The sequence below is a fragment of the Pan troglodytes genome, chromosome 4, assembly GCF_028858775.2.
Source record: "Pan troglodytes isolate AG18354 chromosome 4, NHGRI_mPanTro3-v2.0_pri, whole genome shotgun sequence".
NCBI lineage: Eukaryota > Metazoa > Chordata > Mammalia > Primates > Hominidae > Pan > Pan troglodytes.
The window spans coordinates 40,500,374-40,518,966 of record NC_072402.2 but is presented as its reverse complement, the minus strand read 5'-3'; the positions used below and the strand labels follow the sequence as shown (position 1 = coordinate 40,518,966).

Genomic DNA, 18,593 nt, shown 5'->3' with positions numbered 1-18,593 from the left:
ACCTTTACCAGAGGATTTTATTTATTTTATTTTTGTTTTCAGAGACAGGGTCTTGCCTTGTCACCGAGGCTGGAGTGCAGTGGCATAATCATAGCTCACTGTAGTCTCAAACTCCTGGGCTCAAATGATTCTCCCACCTTAGCCTCCCAAGTATCTGGGACTACAGGCATTTGCCACCATGCTCAGGTAATTAGAAAAAAATTTTTTTTTAGAGATAAGGTCTTATGATGTTGCCCATGATAGTCTTAAACTCCTGGCCTCAGGCAGTCCTCCTGACTTAGCTTTCCAAGTAGCTAGTATTACAGGCATGAACCACAGTGCCTATAATAGACTAGCAATGAGTTTTATACCTTTAAATGTTTTCTTTTTGCACATTTTTTTCCTCTGAGATTGAAGAACTCCCTTTAGTGTTTCTTGTAAAATGAGTCTGGTGATGGTGAATTTTCTCAGTGCTTGTTTGTCTGGGAAAGACTTTATCTTTCCTTTTTTGTAGTTGAAGGATGAGTTTGCTGAATATAATACTCTTGAATGGCAGTTGTTTCTTTCAGCACTTTGAAAATGTCATCTCACTCTCTCCTGGTTTATTTGGTTCCCATTGTGGAGTCTGTTGCCAAACAAATTGAAGCTCCTTTATATGTTATTTGCTTTTTTTAACTTGCTACTGTTAAGAGCCTCTCTTTGTCCTTGACATTTGAGAGTTTGATTATTATATGCCTTGGGGTAGTTTTATTTAGGTCAAATCTGTTGGTGTTCTCTGGCCTGAATATTGATATTTTTCTTAGATTTTGGGAAGCTTTATTTTTTTGAATAAACTTTCTACTCCTGCTCTTGCTCAGCTCCTTGAATACCAGTAATTCTTAGATTTAGTCTTTTGAGGTGATTTTCTATATCTTCTAGGCAATCTTCATTCCTTTTTATTATTTTTTTTCCTCGTCTATGTGTTTTAAAATAGCCTGCCTTCAAGCTTACTGATTGTTTTTTCTGCTTGATCCACTATGTTGTTGAGAGCCTCTAATGAATTTTTTAGTTCAGCAAACATATTTCTCAGTTCCACCAAGATTTGTTTGATTTTTTATTGTTTCAAACTCTGTTAATTTTCTCTGATACATTTCTAAATTGATTTTTTGTGTTATTTGGGATGTCACTGAGTTTCCATAAAATCACTATTTTGTATTCATGGTCCAAGAGCTCACATATCACTGTCTCGTTAGGGTTAGTCACTGGTTCCTTGCTTTGTCCATTTGAGGAGATAATGGTTTGCTGTTGTTTCTTTTGGATGTACATCTGTGTCTTTGCATTGAAACATTATTTATTTATTTTAGTCTTCTCTGACTAGTTTGGTTTTTATTGGACATGTTTGCTTAGAGATTCTTTGTAACTTACCTGTTGAATTTCTTTTTTTTTTCTGCTAGGTCACTCTGCCTCTTTTTTGGCACTAGATGGAGGCTTAATTCCAGCTTTGCCTCTGCCCTAGTAAAGGATCAGAGTGTTGCCTGTTAGGAATTGGGGAGGTCCCAAAGGTGATATCTCAGCAGTGTAGAAAGGCTGGCTAGGGGTTTGTGCCCAGGGGACCTGTGGAGTGTACCTCCTACCTAGTGGTCCTGCTGAACAAGTACTCTGATTTGGTGTCTCCTTTGACTAAGTTAAAGAGCAGAGTTTCCAAGACTGGGAATGGTAGTCCTGCCTTCCCCATCTGTCTCTGAGTGTCCTCAGGGCTGTTTCTCCCTTTGTGTACTCATGATGCTTCCCATGGATTGGGTCAGGGACAGGTCTTCTGTCAGGACCCCAAGATGGTGGGGGAAACTGGTTGTCTACTTCAGTCTCACTTTTTCCAGTTTAGACACTGTGAGTCAGGGAAATTTTCCACATACTTGGTGTCAGGCAGGTTGCGGGGAGGGGTGTCATAGATATTGAATTCTGATTCTTTTTCTGTCTGCTTGGAGTTTTTTTCACTTTTTTGTGTCCCTTGGAACCATTTGATCTACATATTTGAGTTCTGGGCTATTACTAGCAATAATCTCAGCACCATATATTTGTTTTTGGTTTTCTCTAGTGAGGGAATGAAGCCAGCTTACTTCTACTTACCATTTTGGAACCCAAAACCGGTTTCAGAACTCTTAATGGTGTTAATAAAAGCCACTAAAAAGAAGACTGCAAAAATGAGGTTTCTGTGCTTTTCTGCTTTCAAAGATGTTATACTGCGGAAAACATTTTGAAAGCTGAAGTATGATATAAAAATGATTTCTTTTCCTACTGGATCATCTTTTTAGGTGATTCCATTTTATTTTTAAATTATTTTATTTTTAGCATATCTCCTAAGAAATAATTCATGAGTAATGATTAAATAAACCCTAGGATGGTGCAATACTAAAATACAGAGCATAGGAAAAACAGGATCCCTAAGATTCTATTATGCATCTTAAATTTATAAAGAGGATGAATACATTCATATAGTAATTGTAGGATAGAATCAGTTTTATTCTGTTAAAAAAAAAGAATCCTTTTTTCTTTGGAAGACTTCTAAGAAAATAAGATATAAAATATTAATGTTTACAAATAAATTTGCTCAAAGAAGAAACTCAAAAATAAAAGACGCTGGTGGTATATAAGGACTAATGTAACTACGTTCTTCAATTTTATTTTACAACCAAAGCTGAGCTGATTTATATTTCCTTCCCCTGTCTCAGGGTTAGCTGTTGTAATTCATTACAAAATAAGAATAATTTGCATAAATAAGATACTCTTTATCTTAAAGGTCAAAGCACATCATAATATACTGCTAGTTGATTTATCTTTGTCCAATCTAGTAAAATTTTTTACATTTAAAAATAGAAAATATTATATATGATGTATTTAGTAAACACCTATCCATTGGGATATCTGAATGTCATTTTAGTTAGAAATACCTAAAGTATTAAAATCATTTTTCAGGTTTCCACATAAGAAAGGTATGTCTGTCATGTAGATCGCACTGTAGAAATCAGTTCATTGTAGAACCATACTGTGTAAATTGCAATCTAAGAGAATTATCAAGGACCAAAGTAAAGTCAAGGGGATCAATGACTAATATGCAGTAATATTTACCTTAGCCCTCAGGCAGATATGTGAAAAGATGTGTAAAGTTAAGAAATACCTGTAAACTCCAGATACAAAGGCTTTCTGCAAACAAAGACCTTTGCTTCTTTCTAGGAATTTTTGCTAGTTTTACTGTGGAATGAGAACCCAAACTGTTTTGTGATTAAGTTAAACAGGTACATGATTCAAGCAGTAGGTTTTGTAGGTTATATTCTTGAAAGAAGGCCTGGGAATTTTTGAAGCCTTGGAAAGCCTTGGGTTTTTTTGTTGGTTTGTTTTTCACTTGAGAGTGTTTTTAAACTAGAAAACAATTTAAATATATGCGTGATGAGGATTCTGGGGAGGTGAGGAAGGCATCTTTGTTGCATGTCAGAGACAGATAAAACTTTCACATTGTAGGCTGGGCACCATGGCTTACACCTGTAATCCCAGCACTTTGCGGGGCCGAGGCAGGCAGATCACCTGAGGTCAGGAGTTCAAGACCAGCCTGGCCAACATGGTGAAACCCCGTCTCTACTAAAAATGCAAAAATTAGCCAGATGTGCTGGCGGGCACCTGTAATCCCAGCTACTCAGGAGGTTGAGGCAGGAGAATCACTTGAAACCGGGAGGCAGAGGTTGCAGTGAGCCGAGATTGCGCCACTGCACTCCAGCCTGGGTGACAAGAGTGAGACTCCGTCTCAAAAAAAACAAACAAACAAAAAAAACTTTCAGATTGTAAAAAGGGCAGATAAGAGGAAGCAGGAGTAGGAGGATGTGCTCATAGAGAATACGAGAACCTGTTTCATCTCTGTACTTTGAAGGTAGGGGTGGACAGTTCACAGAACAGGTTTAAATCTAGGAACTGAGTCAGTCCCAGGTGCCTTCCTTAAATACTTGTGGGTTGAATGACTGTCTTAACCCATCTGAAACCAATCTAGGATTAAAATTTTAGAAGACAGTGGAGTTTAATTGGCTGCTCTCCTCTCTTAGGCTCTTGGAGAAGTCAGTGCTGTCAGCAAACATCTGTTTAAACATGTGGAATAGCTGTACTTTGGAGAGCAAAAGTTATTTTAGTACTTTAGGAATATGAAGTAAATTACGTATAAGTTTATTTGCTTTTAAATTTTTGAGAAACTTCTACTTCCAGTATGGAGAAGTAAGCTCTTGCACATGACTGAAAACCTAGAAAAAAAAAAAAACACAAAAATCAATTACCTGTGGGGTCTGGAACAAAAAACAGATAGATTTTGGAGGGTATCAAACTTTGACAAAGCAACCCTTACAGAGTGAGATTCTCATTCTTTGCAGCTTTGCCTTGAGGGCAGGCACAGTAAGGCATAACTAAAGTTCCAGTACAAAACCCCCCATTATTCTGTCCAAAAGAACCAGGGGAAGGGGGCCAGTGCTACCAAAGAGTAGGGAAGGCACCCAAGAAAAGAGAGAGCCAGATAATGGAAATTCTAAATGCCGTATAATAGCTTCACCTGACTCTCTGACTTGCATAGTCTACATGCATGCCCACGGCAAATTGAGAGCAATCTGAACTGAGATCTGAGTCTCTCTCCTTACCAGACATAGAGAGTTTTCAGTTAGAGTTTATTTGCCTGCTAAAACAAAAATATTAACACTCTTCAGAAAGATAAAACAGAATCTAGAGTTTTTACAACATAGCATTTACAATATCGAGGATATAATCTAAAATTACTTGATATATGAGCCAGGGAAATGTGAACTATTTTCAAAGAAAAGACAAGTCAACAGATGGTAACCCCAAGATGATCCAGATGTTGGAACTATCTGACAAAGACTTTAACACAACTATTAAAACTGTGCTTAACGAAGTAAAGAAATATGTTTGTATCATTATAAAGAAAGGAAATCTCAGCAAAAAAGGAAAATATAAAAAATCAAATGGAAACTGTAGAACTAAGAAATACAATATCTGAAATCAAAATGATGTTACTAGATGGACTTAATAGCAAAATGGAAATGACAGAGGAATTGGTCTGTCAGTTCGAAGATAGAGCAATACAAAATAACCAATATGAGGAAGAGTAAGGGAAAAAATTAAAAACAACAACAACAACAGAAAAGGAAACTCAGGTACCTGTGGAACAACAGCAAAGGAGTAATAACAGGAGTAACAGGTAATTGAACCTCCAAAGGGAGATGAGAGAGATTATAGGAAGAGGAAGAAACAATAGTAATAGCCACAACTTTCTCAAAATAGGAAAACATACATAGAGGAACAACAATTTGAGTGATCATGGCCTTAGCAGAAATAATGGAGGCTAGAAAACAATGGAGCAACATCTTTAAAGTACTGAAAGAAAAAAGCTGTCAATTCAATTCTATATCTGATGAAGATATCTTTTGAGAATGAAGATAAAATAAAACTGGCATCTTAGGTGTAGTTGTGTATTTGGCATACTGATTAAGAATGCGGGCTCCGGAGACAGAATCTAGATTTGAGTTTCAGCCTGAGTACCTCTTGTGATCATGGGTGAATTATATAAATTCTCTAACCTCAATTTCCTTATGTGTTAAAGACACTTAAATGAAATATCTAAACTAATGAGTAGCAATGAGAGGATGCTTCTTAAGCACTTAGTATCTGCTTGGCATATGGTAAATTGTTGGAAAACATTAGTTACCATTTATATATGCATGTTTTTAGCTTTCATAGTAAATATAACCAACCTTTATAGAATTTCGTATTTTATATTTTTATCTGTTTCATTTTTGTTCAACTGTAGAGAGGTTGGCTGTATCTTGAAAAGGGAAGAGCGAGACTCCGTCTCTTAAAAAAAAAGAAAAAAGAAAAGGGAAGAAACCACTGACAGTACTGTAAAAGAGAAATCACTTTTACTACTGCTTTGACTTCAGCAAAAACAAGATTTAGGAAGCTCTTATTTTCAGAAAAGGAAATGAGAGGGGAAATTTTTCTCTCTTAGAAAATAAAAAACCTCAGCACCTAATTAATAAGATTTTTACTATGTAAATTAAACTTTATCCAATCATTCTTTGTCCCATTTGGTACCCTTTTGTTTGTTTTGTTTGTCTCCTTATTTCTTTTTCAATATTTTTCCTGGTATTTTAAGAGGATGATTTAAACAGTTAGAGATAAACTTCTGATTTATCTGATTTAATGGGTTTTTTTTTTTTTTTTTTTTTTGGAGACAGAGTCTCGCTCCGTCGCCCAGGCTGGAGTGCAGTGGCGCGATCTTGGCTCACTGCAACCTCCACCTACCAGGTTCAATTGATTCTCGTGCCTTAGCCTCCTGAGTAGCTGGGATTACAGATGTGCACCACCACAACCGGCTAATTTTTGTATTTTTAGTAGAGACGTATTTTGCCATGTTGGCCAGGCTGGTCTCGAACTCCTGGCCTCAAGTAATCCACCTGCCTCAGCCTACCAAAGTGTTGGGGATATGGGCATCAGCCACTGCACCTGGCCTAATGTGAATATTTTAAAACCTAAAACCATTTATTTTCCTTTGAAGTAAAAGGTAGAGGTATCTAAAGTAGATAAAGAGAGTCAGCTAGGTATGTGGAGTTTATCTCTCAGTCTGATTTGTGTTTTAATGTTCATAAGCATAAACCATAAGATACCCCTTTTGACTTTGTTTCTGCATTTGATATGAATGGTAGTGAAAGATATTGTGTATTAAATTTGGCTTTTTAAATATAATTCATTACATAAAAAAGTCTCCAAGGGGGATATGCTTTGTTCTATTCTCCTCTAAAAAGAATTATATAATCAAACTTTTTTTTAATTCTAGTTGTTGGAAATCTTAAGATGTAGTTTTGGCAAGGTGCAGTGGTTCACACCCCTAATCTCAGCACTTTGGGAGGCCAAGGCAGGAGGATTGCTTCAGCCCAGGAGTTCTAGAGCAGCCTGGGCAACATAGACCCTGTCTCTGCAAAAATAAATAAATAAAACAAAATTAGCTTGTTTTGGTGGTGCACGCCTGTGGTCCCAGCTACTTGAGAGGCTGCAGTGGGAGGACTGAATGACTGTACTCCAGCCTGGGTGACAGAGTGAGACCCTGTCTCAAAAAAAAAAAAAAAAATTTATATATATATATATATATATATATATACACACACACACACACACACACAAATACGTGTGTGTATATATGTATATATACATGTGTATGTGTGTGTGTATATATATAGTTTTATTCTTAGATCAACTGTTTGGACTTTACTGTTGACATACCTGCTTTTCTTCTCCGAACCTGGTAGTTTTGCTTTCACTTAAATTTTTAATTCTTTTTATAAGGTATCTCAAAATCTTTTTGGAAAGAAATAGATAACCAGGCAGGCTGATAGGTAAGAAGGTAAGAAGACCACTTGTTAAAGAATTCCATGTGTTGCTTTTAAAATGTCTGTCTTATTAAGACCAGTGCCTAAAAATTTATAGGCATAGATATTCATCACAGCATTTTTTATAATAGAGAAAATTTAGAAACAACCTAACTGCTGTCACTAGGGAGCTGTTATATGAAATATAGTTCAACCATACAGTGTAACACTGCACAGCCATTAAAAATGATATTAGAATATTGGTACTCTCAGACAAAGATTTTGAAGCAAGAAGTTAAAAGTTCAGCCATCCCCAAGTGGCCGAACTAAATTCAGATGCCCAGACACATCATGATGGCATGGAAAATTTCCCTTCATACAGTCTTAAATAAAGAAAACAGACTACAAAACAATATGTAGGATGAAACCTACTATGTCTAAAATATATAGATGATACATTTATACTCCATGTAAGTAAAAAAATACGGAAGAAAAAATGATTATATAGTTCCATAATTATTTAAATAAAAATAATTCCATGATTAAGAGGGGAAGAAAAGGTTACAAAGCAGTATGAATAGTGTGATGTCATTTTTGTATAAAATATATGAAGAAATAGACATAGAAGAAAGTAATGAAGTATCCCAAAATATTATATTAATGATCATTCTCTCTGGAATTGTTGCATGATATATTTATTATCTTTGTTTCCCTTTTATGCATTCTGATATAAAATTTTTTGTAGCAAGCATGAACTTTTATCATTGGAATAAACATTGATGCTATATTAAAATTAGAGTGTGGTGGAGCATGGTGGCTCATGTCTATAATTCCAGCGTTTTGAAAGGCCTAGGCAGGAGGACCACATGAGGCCAGGAGTTTGAGACCAGTTTGGGCAACATAGCAAGAACTCCACTCTACCAAAAAAAAAAAAAATTTGGGCAAGGTGGCACATACGTGTAGTCCTACCTACTCTGGAGGCTGAGTCAGAAGGATCACTTAAGCCTAGAAGTTCGAGGTTACAGTGAGCTATGATTGTGCTGCCGCACTCCAACCTGGATGACAAAGCAAGATCCTGTCTCTTAAACAAAAATAGAGAGAATTTAATGAAATAGATGTTATAAAATGTAAAGTTATGTGTTTTCATGACATTAAGTGAATACAATTATCCCTTGGTATCCATGGGGGATTGGCTCCCAGACCTCCCACAGACACCAAAATCCACGATTGCTCAAGTCCCTGATATAAAATGGCATAGCATTTACATATAACCTTTATATAGTATTCCATAGACTTTAAATCATCTGTAGATTCCTTAGAATACCTAATTGTGTTAGTCCATTTGCATTGCTTTAAAGGAATATCTGAGACTGGGTAATTTATAAAGAAAAGAGATTTATTTTGACTCATGGTTCTGCAGGCTATATAGGAAGCATGGTGCCAGCATCTGCTCCTGGTGAGGGCCTCAGGAAGCTTCCAATCATGGTAGAAGGCAAAGGGGAGGCAAGCACATTACATGGAGAGAGCAGGAGCAAAAGAGAGAGGGGGGAGGTGCCACACTCTTTTTAACAACCAGATCTCTTGTGAACTCAGAGCAAGAACTCACTTATTACCACAAGGAGGGCACTAAGCCATTCATGAGGGTCATAGGTCATGACCTACCCCCATGACCCAAACACCTCCCACTAGGCCCCACTCCAACATTGGGGATCACATTTCAACATGAGATTTGGAGAGGAACACACACATAAAAACCATGGATGCATGGTTTGGATGCTGTATAAGTAATTGTTATACTGTTACATAGTATATGCTATACAAATAGTTGTAAATGCTGTATAAATAGTTGTTATACTATTGTTTAGAGAATAATGAGAAGGAAAATTGTCTGTACATGTTCAGTACAGATTTTTAAAAAAAATTTTTTATATAGAGTGTGTTGAATACACAGATGTGGAACCCATGGATATGAAAGGCCAAGTACACAGATTATAATCTTGTAATATATATATAAACATATCAAAATGTATACTGGCGTATATAGAGATCTTTTAGATTGAAATAGTATAAAAAATACTTAATACATTTCACTTGTATAAGTACATACATATAATTGAATATAAACATGTACATATAGATGAAATTGTACCCTTCATATCCAGTCTTACATTCCAGGAGATACAATAGAACTATCAGCACAAATTTTGCAGTAAATCTTAGTTGACTCAAATTCACATGAAATGGCTAACAAGAACAAAAACTTTCCTTTTTTGAATAATGCTTTCCCTTTACTTTCCCTTTTCCTTTAAGTAGAAATATAGGGCCCTTTTTACTTGATAGTTGATTTTTCAGTTTTTAGGTTAGGTAATGTCTGGTGAAAAGCTGTTTTAGATGCTATGATTATTGAAGGAATTACCCTTTAGATTACTGGGAAGATCTCCAGTTGATCCAAAATGTATTTTTCTTTATGTTTCTCACATTTCAGGGTATTCAAAAAGCTGAATCTATTTGTATTTCTCTTTTTTTTTTTTTTTTTTTTTGAGATGGAATCTTGCTTTGTCACCCAGGCTGGAGTGCATTGGCACGATCTAGGCTCACTGCAACCTCCACCTCCCAGGTTCAAGTAATTCTCCTGCCTCAGCCTCTTTGTATTTTTTTTTCCTTTTTCTTTTTTTTTTTTTTTTTTTTTTTTTTTGAGTTGGAATCTCACTTTGTCATCCAGGCTGGAGTGCATTGGCATGATCTAGGCTCACTGTAACCTCCACCTCCCAGGTTCAAGCGACTCTGTCAGCCTCAGCCTTGGATAATTGTATTACCTTATCCAAGGTACCTACTAAATACATACCTCAGTTTCCTCATCTCTGATGAATATTATATCATGCATGTAAAATACTATAAGAGCCAAATGTTAACTTTTACAATTATTGTGTTTGTAAAAACTTAACTGATATATTGTTATTAATTTTATTTTTATCTGTATATTAGTCTGTTCATTCATTAAACACACATTTAATAATTAACAGGTCTAATGGCCTAGCACTGTAGCAGTTTTTGCCCTCTTGAAATTTTTTTCTTTTCTTTTTTTTGAGATGGAATCTCGCTCTGTTGCCCATGCTGGAGTGCCGTGGCGCGATGTACGCTTGCTGCAAGCTGCCTCCCAGGTTCATGCCATTCTCCTGCCTCAGCCTCGCGAGTAGCTGGGACTACAGGTGCCTGCTACCATGCCCGGCTAATTTTTTGTATTTTTTTAGTAGAGACAGAGTTTCACTGTGTTAGCCAGGATGGTCTCGATCTCCTGACCTCGTGATCCTCCTGCCTCGGCCTCCCAAAGTGCTGGGATTACAGGCGTGAGCCACTGCACCCAAACCCCTCTTGAAATTTATATTTTAGTTGAAATATAACTAAAATGAAAAAATTTTTTTTCCTCGAACAGGTTCTAGGGGAAAAAGTTTTTTGGTATCAATTATTCTGTTGATCAGTTCATTACTGTGCTTTAAATTCTTACCATCATTCAAATGAAAACAATATATATAGTATATTGTTTATATACTATGTATAAACAATATACTATATATATTTAGTATATAGTATATAGCTTTTTACACCAGTATATAGCTATTTACACCAGTATATAGTATATAGCTATATAGTATATAGCTACCAGTATATAGCTATTTACACCAGTATATAATATATAGCTATTTATACCAGTATATAGCTATTTACACCAGTGCTACCCAAAATGTGGGCTGTGGACCAGTGCTTATCCATATGAGATAATTATAAAACTTGAGGCTGGGTGTGGTGGCTCACGCCTGTAATCCCAGAAATTTGGGAGTCCAAGGCAGGTGGATCACGAGGTCAGGAGTTCAAGGCCAGCCTGGCCAAGATGGTGAAACCCCGTCTCTACTAAAAATACAAAAATTAGCCAGGCGTGGTGGTGGGCACCTGTAATCCCAGCTACTTGGGAGGCCGAGGCAAAGAATAGCTTGAACCTGGGAGGTGGAGGTTGTAGTGAGCCGAGACTGTGTCACTACACTCCAGCCTGGGTGACAGAGCAAGACTCTGTCTCAAAAAAAAAAATAAGAAAGTAAGCTGTAAACTTATCTCATACTTTCTGAGGGTCAAGGATATGAGCACAGCATAGTTAAATGTCTCTGGCTCATGAAGGTCCAGTCAGGTTATTATCTAGGGCAGTATTCTTATTTGAAGACTTGACTAGAGGAGGATCCACTTCTGTGGTCACTCACATGACCTCCTCACAGGGCTGTCTCACATGGCACCTGGCTTCCCCAGAGTTAGTAATCCAAGAGAGAATAAGAACATCTAAGATGGAAGTCCCATTCCTTTATAAACCATTTTTGATTTTTTGTTTTTTAACTTTTATTTTAGGTTCAGGGGTACATGTACACATTTATTATATAGGTAAATTGCATGCCATGGGGTATGGTGTACAGATTGTCACCCAGGTAATAAGCATAGTACCTGATATGTAGTTTTTCAATCCTCTCCCTCCTCCCACCCTCCACCCTCAAGTAGGCTCCAGTGTCTGTTGTTCCCTTCTTTGTGTACTCAAAGTTTAACTCCCACTTATAAATGAGAACATGCAGTGTTTGGTTTTCTGTTTCTATGTTAGTTTGCTTAGTATGATGACCTCCAGCTCCATCCATTTTGCCTCAAAGGACATGATCTCATCCTTTATTATGGCTATATAGTATTCCTTTGTGTATATGTACCACTTTTTTTTTTTTTAAATCCAGTCTACCATTAATGGACATTTAGGTTGATTCCATGCCTTTGCTATTGTGAATAGCGCTGCAATGAACAAGCACATGCATGTGTCTTTTATGGTAGAACGATGTATATTCCTTTGGATATATACCCAGTAATGGCATTGCCAGGTTGAATGGTAATTCTGTTTTAAGTTCTTTGAGAAATTGCCAAACTGCTTTCCACAATGCCTGAACTAATTTACATTCCCACCAGTAGTGTATGAGTGTTTCCTTTTCACTACAACTTTGCCAGCATCTGTTATTTTTTGATTTTTTAAAAATCGCAATTCTGACTGGTGGGAGGTGATATCATTGTGATTTTGATTTGCAGTTCTCTAATGATAAGTAATGTTGAGCATTTTTTCATATGTTTGTTAGCCACGTGTATGTCTTCTTTTGAAAAGTATTTGTTCATGTTTTCGCCCACTTTATAATGGGGTTATTCTTTTTTTGCTTTAAAATTTTGTTTCAGTTCCTGACAGATGCTGGATATTAGACCTTTCTTGGATCCGTAGTTTGCAGAAATTTTCTCCCATTCTGTAGGTTCTTTTTATTCTGTTGACAGTTTCTTTTGCTGTGCAGAACCTCTTTAGTTTAATTAGGTCCCACTTGTCAGTTTTTGTTTTTGTTGTAATTGCTTTTGGCATATTCATCATGAAATCTTTGCCAAAGCCTATGTCCAGAATGTTATTTCCTAGGTTATCTTCCAGGGTTTTTATGGTTTTAGGTTTTACATTTAAGTCTTGAATCCATCTTGAGTTGATTTTTGTGTATAGTGTAATAAAAGGATCCAGTTTCAATCTTATGCATGTGGCTAACCAGTTATCTCAGCACCATTTATTGAATAGGGAGTTCTTTCTCCATTGCGTGTTTTTGTTGATTTTGTCAAATATCAAATGATTGTAGGCATGTGGTTGTACTTCTCAGCTCTCTATTCTGTTCCATTTGTCTGTGTGTCTGTTTTGTACTGCTACCGTGCTGTTTTGGTTACCGTATCCTTGTAATATAGTTTGAAGTCTGGTAATGTGATGCCTCCAGCTTTGTTCTTTTTGCTTAGGGTTACCTTGGCTATTCGAACTCTTTTTTGGTTTCATAGGAAATTTAAAATAGTTTTTTCTAGTTCTAGGTTTGTGAAGAGTGTCCTTTGTAGTTTGATGGAAATAGCACTGAATCTGTAATTTGCTTTGGGAGCATGACTATTTTAACAATGTTGATTCATTCTATCCATGAGCATGGAATATTTTTCCATTTGTTTGTGTTATCTCTGATTTCTTTGAGCAGTGTTTTTTAATTCTCATTGTAGAGCTATTTCACCTCCCTTTCAATACCTAGTTAGATATTTTATTCTTTTTGTGGCTATTGGGAATGGGATTGCATTCCTGATTTGGCTGTCAGCTTGGAGGTTGCTGGTGTACAGGAATGCTACAGATTTTTGTACAATGATTTTGTATCCTGAAGCTTTGCTGAGGTTTATCACATCAAGGAGCTTTTGGAGCTGGGCGTGGTGGCTCATGCCTATAATCCCAGCACTTTGGGAGGCCAAGGCAGATGGGTCACTTGAGGTCAGGAATTCAAGACCAGCTTTGCCAATATGATGAAACCCCATCTCTACTAAAAATACAAAAATTAGCCAGGCATGGTGGTGCATGCCTGTAGTCCCAGCTACTCAGGAGGCTGAGGCAGGAGAATCACTTGAACCTAGAAGGCAGAGGTTGCAGTGAGCTGAGATTGTGTCGCTGCACTGCAGCTTGGATGACAGAGCGAGACCCTGTCTTAAAAAAAAAAAAAAAAGCTTTTGGGCTGAGACCATGAGGTTTTCTAGGTACAGAATTATATTGTCTGCAAACAGGGATAGACTGACTTGGATTGGGTTTCGACAGTCTCCTGTATGTCGATGATCTTTGTTCCTATCCATATTCAGGGATGATGAGTTTGGTTCTTTCATATAATGGCATTTGGTCTATTACCTCCTGTACTGTTTTATTGTAATCCTTAGATTTCTTGGATTGGGTTCTGTCCAAATATGTTTGTTAGTTTGTTGCCTCAATGATATGTCTAATATTATCAGTGGGGTGTTACAATCTCCCACCATTATTGTGTGGTTATCTAAGTTTCTTCATAGGTCTCTAAGAACTTGATTTATGAATCTTGATTTATGCACTCCTATGTTGAGTGCATATATATTTAGAAAAGTTAGGTCCTTTTGTTGAATTGAGCCCTTAACCATTATGTAATGTCCCTCTTTGTCTTTTTTGATCTTTGTTTATTTAAAGTCTGTTTTGTCTGAAATTACAATAGCAATCCATGCTTTTTTCTGTATTCTGTTTGCTTTGTAGATTTTTCTTCATCCCTTTACTTTGAGTCTATGGGTGTCATTGCATGTGATATGGGTCTCCTGAAGACAGCATACCATTGGATTTTGCTTCTTTATCCAAGTTATCATTCTGTCTTTTAATTGGGGTGTACATTCAAGGTTAGTATTGATGTGTGCGGATTTGATGCTGTCATGTTGTTAGTCGGTTATTATGAAGACTTGTTTGTGTTGCTGTTTTGTAGTGTCACTGGTCTGTGTAGTTAAATGTGCTTTTGTAGTGGCCAGTAACAGTCTTTCCTTTCCATAGCTAGCACTTCCTTCAGGACCTCAGTAAGGCAGGTATAGTGGTAACTAATTCAATTACCACTTACTTGTCTGAAAAGGATCTTATTTCTCCTTCATTTGTGAAGCTTGGTTTGGCTGGATATGGAATTCTTGGTTGAAAATTTTTTTTTAAAGAATGCTAAATATAGGTCCCCAATCTCTTCTGGCTAATAAGGTTTCTGCTGACAAGTCTGCTTGTTAGCCTAATGGGGCTCCCTTTGTAGGTGCCCTCCCTCTTCTTTCTAGCTGCCTTTACATTTTTTCTTTCAGACCATGGAGACTCTGATGACTATGTGCCTTTGGGATGATCTTCTTGTGCAGTATTTCACAGGGGTTCTCTGCATTTCCTGAATTTGAATGTTGGCCTCTCTAGCGAAGTTCATGAAAATTTCATGGACAATATCCTGAAATATGTTTTCCAAGTTGCTTACTTTCTCTCTCTCTCTTTTAGGGATGCAAATGAGTCATAGATTTGGTCTCTTTACATAATCACATTATTTCTTGGAGGTTTTGTTCAGTCTTCTTTATTGTTTTTTCTTTATTTTTGTGTGACTGGGTTATTTCAGAGAGCTACTCTTCAAGCTCTGAGATTCTTTCCTTACCTTGGTGGATTCTGCTGTTAATACTTGGGATTGCATTTTGAAACTCTTCTGATGTGTTTTTCATCTCTATCAGATGAGTTTGGTTCTTTCATATAATGGCCATTTGGTCTATTACCTCCTGTACTGTTTTATTGTAATCTTTAGATTTCTTGAATTGGGTTTTGACTGTCTCCTATATGTCGATGATCTTTGTTCATATCCATATTCTGGATTCTGTCTCTGACATTTCAGCCTAGTTAAGAACCATTGCCTGGGAACTAGTGTGGTCGTTTGGAGGTAAGAGGACACTCTGGCTTTTTGAGTTGCTAGAGTTCTTGTGCTGGTTCTTTCTCATTTGTGTGGGCTCATATTCCTTCAGTTTTTGATGTTGCTGTCCTTTGGATGGATTTTTTTGCTTTTCTCTTCTTTGATGCCCTTGGGGATTTGATTATGGTATAAGGTGGATTCAGTTGATGAACTTTGATTCTAGTCTGTTCCTGGGTCTTGGAGGAGCGCTCTCTGATTACTTTCTCTGTGCCTCCATTTTTTGGGGGGTGTTCTGGTCCACAGGGCTTCCTCAGTCAGGTTCCTCAGTTGGCAGAGAGGCTGCATTCTTGCAACATCAGCCCTAATCGGCTATCTGTGTGCTTCCTGGGGAAACATGAGGTTGTGCCTGCCTGCAGAGTTCAGGTGGAAGTGGGAACCCTGGATTGGAAGTTCTCGTAGATGTGGCCCATCTGGCTACAAGAGGCAGGGTGGGTTGAATTGCCTGCTCTGCCATCTGGGTGTTTCCATGGCAACAAGAGGCTGTACCCCCGGCAAATTCAGGCAGAAGCAGGACCACTGGGCCAGAAGCTCTAGCAGGCATGGCTCACCTGGCTACCAGTGGTGGGGGTGGGTGGAGGCACCCACCCTGCCCCCTGGGTGTTTGCTGGGACAATAGTAGGCTGTGCCTACCAGCTGAGTTGCCATAGAAGCAGAACCCCTGGGCCGGAAGCTCTAGCATGTGTTGCCCCCCAGCTACCAGAGGCAGGGATGGGCAGGGTGACATGCTGTCTTGTCTGGGTGTTTACTGGGACAACAGGAAGCTGAGCCCTCCTGCTGAGTTCACACAGATGTGGAGCTGCTGGGCTGGAAGCTCTCACAAGCATTGCTTGCCTGGCTACCAGTGACAGGGGCGGGTAGGGTCATGTAATTTGCTGTCCCAGCATTTCTTGGGATGACAGGAAGCTGCATCCTTCAGCTGAGTTCACACAGAAGCAGGACTGCTGGGCTAGAAGCTCTAGCAAGCATTGTCTGCCTGGCTACCTGTGGCAAGGGTAGATGGAGTGGCCAGCCAAATTCTGGCTGAAGCAGGACCACTGGGCTGGAGGCTGTTGCTGAGCCCCATCCAGCAAGGAGTAGTGGAGAAATCTTACTGCTTTCAGGCACTGCAGTGGCGGCCTCTATTGGGGCTATAACACTGGTGCTGATCTGCTCCGGGACGCAAAGCTTGTAGAGGTGCCCTTGGGCTTCAGAATTGCCTCCACCAAACATCTCAGTGGCTCTGCCTCAGTCTAGAAGCATGGGGGTGGGGGGCACAGGGTGGTCAGGGGGAATCTCCCATTCCCAGTCTTGCACAGGTTTCTGTGGAAAGTGTGAATCCCCCTGGGGGCTCTCACTCACCGTTTGCGGTGTTGGTTAGGTTCTCCTGGCTCTGTACTCAGCCCAGACAAGCTGGTGCCCACCTTCATTCCTCCGTGCTCTCTGTGTTTCCCTGCTGCCTTGATAGATCTCAACGTTGTTTCTCAGATGATCAGCCTGCAGGGTCAGTGTTCAGTAGCCCTTTTGCTTATTCTCTGTGAGAGCAATGCGCATGAGCTGCTTCTAGTCTGCCATCTTGGCCCCCCTAACCTAACCCATTTTTAGATGTTACATTCCATCACTTCTACTTCTGCTATAATCTATTTGTTAGAAGCAGGTCACTTAATTACACATTATGGCATTAGTTTGTTGTACCTTTTGTGCTTTTCCTAGCATCTGTGAAGTATTATTGAAAGTATTTTAGTAGTGTTAGGAAATGTGTATTTTATAATAATTATTTTAGTAGTGTTAGAAAATGTATATTTTATTTGCAGTTCAAATTTTGTTTTTTTTATTTTTTATTTTTATTTATTTATTTTTTTTGAGACGGAGTCTTGCTCTGTCGCCCAGGTTGGAGTGCACTGGCGCAATCTCGGCTCACTGCAAGCTCCGCCTCCCGCGTTCATGCCATTCTCCTGCCTCAGCCGCCCGAGTAGCTGGGACTACAGGCACCTGCCACCACACCTGGCTAATTTTTTGTAGTTTTAGTAGAGACGGGGTTTCACCATGTTAGCCAGGATGGTCTCAATCTCCTGACCTTGTGATCCACCCGCCTCGGCCTCCCAAAGTGCTGAGATTACAGGCTTGAGCCACCAGGCCCAGCCTCAAATTTTATTTTTTAGTGTACTTTGTAGTATAGAAATAAGTACTTCATATGCTGGAGGTAGCTGTTAACATTTTATGAATTTTCATAATGCTATACCATGTGCACATTTTTTAAAGTCTTCTTAAAATAAACAGCATATTTAGATCTCATTAATTTAAAAAAGTTACCAGTAAGTCTGGACTGCTTTTTCTTTTATGAAAAAAATTAAGCTAACTTAAACCACATATTAAGCTAACATAAACCACATATTGTGATAGTTTGATGAACTAATCTAGCTCGGTGTTTTGCAATGTTTTTTAACTCATGCTTTCTTTCATAAACCTTCCATTAGTGTTTTTTGAAACTTCAAAAAAAAAATGTTACTAAATACAAACCAAGTTATAGTATCTCAGAGGAGAGAGAGATATCATCTCATCAATTTTTTTTGGCAGGGGTGGTGGGAGCTTTCTGGTGAAGACCGGAAAACCTGTTAGACAAATTCTGAAAAACTGTAACATTCATCTCATCAATTGAGAATAATTATTTTTACTAATTTAGTGTAAATCCTAGATGCCGTTGTTTATTATCAGATGCTTTTTATATAATATGTGTTTAAGTGGTTTTATTTTTTATTTATTTATTTATTTTTGAGATGGAGTTTTGCTCTTGTTGCCTAGGCTGGAATGTAGCGGCGCGACATCAGCTCACTGCAACCTCCACTTCCCAAGTTCAAGCAATTCTCCTGCCTCAGCCTCCTGAGTAGCTGGGATTACAGGCACGTGCCACCATGCCCAGCCAATTTTTTGT

The 18,593-nt window shown here is 38.2% G+C and overlaps 1 protein-coding gene and 1 non-coding gene across 27 annotated transcripts in view; one reads left to right on the top strand and one right to left on the bottom strand.

Annotated features, from left to right (window-relative positions):
• POLK (DNA polymerase kappa) overlaps positions 1 to 18,593 on the top strand; it is an 89,579-nt gene that overhangs the window by 8,577 nt on the left and 62,409 nt on the right. For 2 of the 26 annotated variants that reach the window (XM_063810352.1, XM_063810349.1), the window contains exon 2: positions 14,476 to 14,612. The exons of 23 other annotated variants lie outside the window; for them this stretch is intronic. The gene's annotated coding sequence lies outside the window, so the exon portion shown is untranslated. Of the gene's footprint in view, positions 1 to 7,344; positions 7,403 to 14,475; positions 14,613 to 18,593 lie in introns of those variants that run through there. One more of the 26 variants, XM_063810354.1, reaches the window with a different exon arrangement.
• Positions 18,246 to 18,306, bottom strand: LOC112209325 (U7 small nuclear RNA). The gene has a single exon (XR_002944068.1). It is a non-coding gene; the product is annotated as a U7 small nuclear RNA (small nuclear RNA).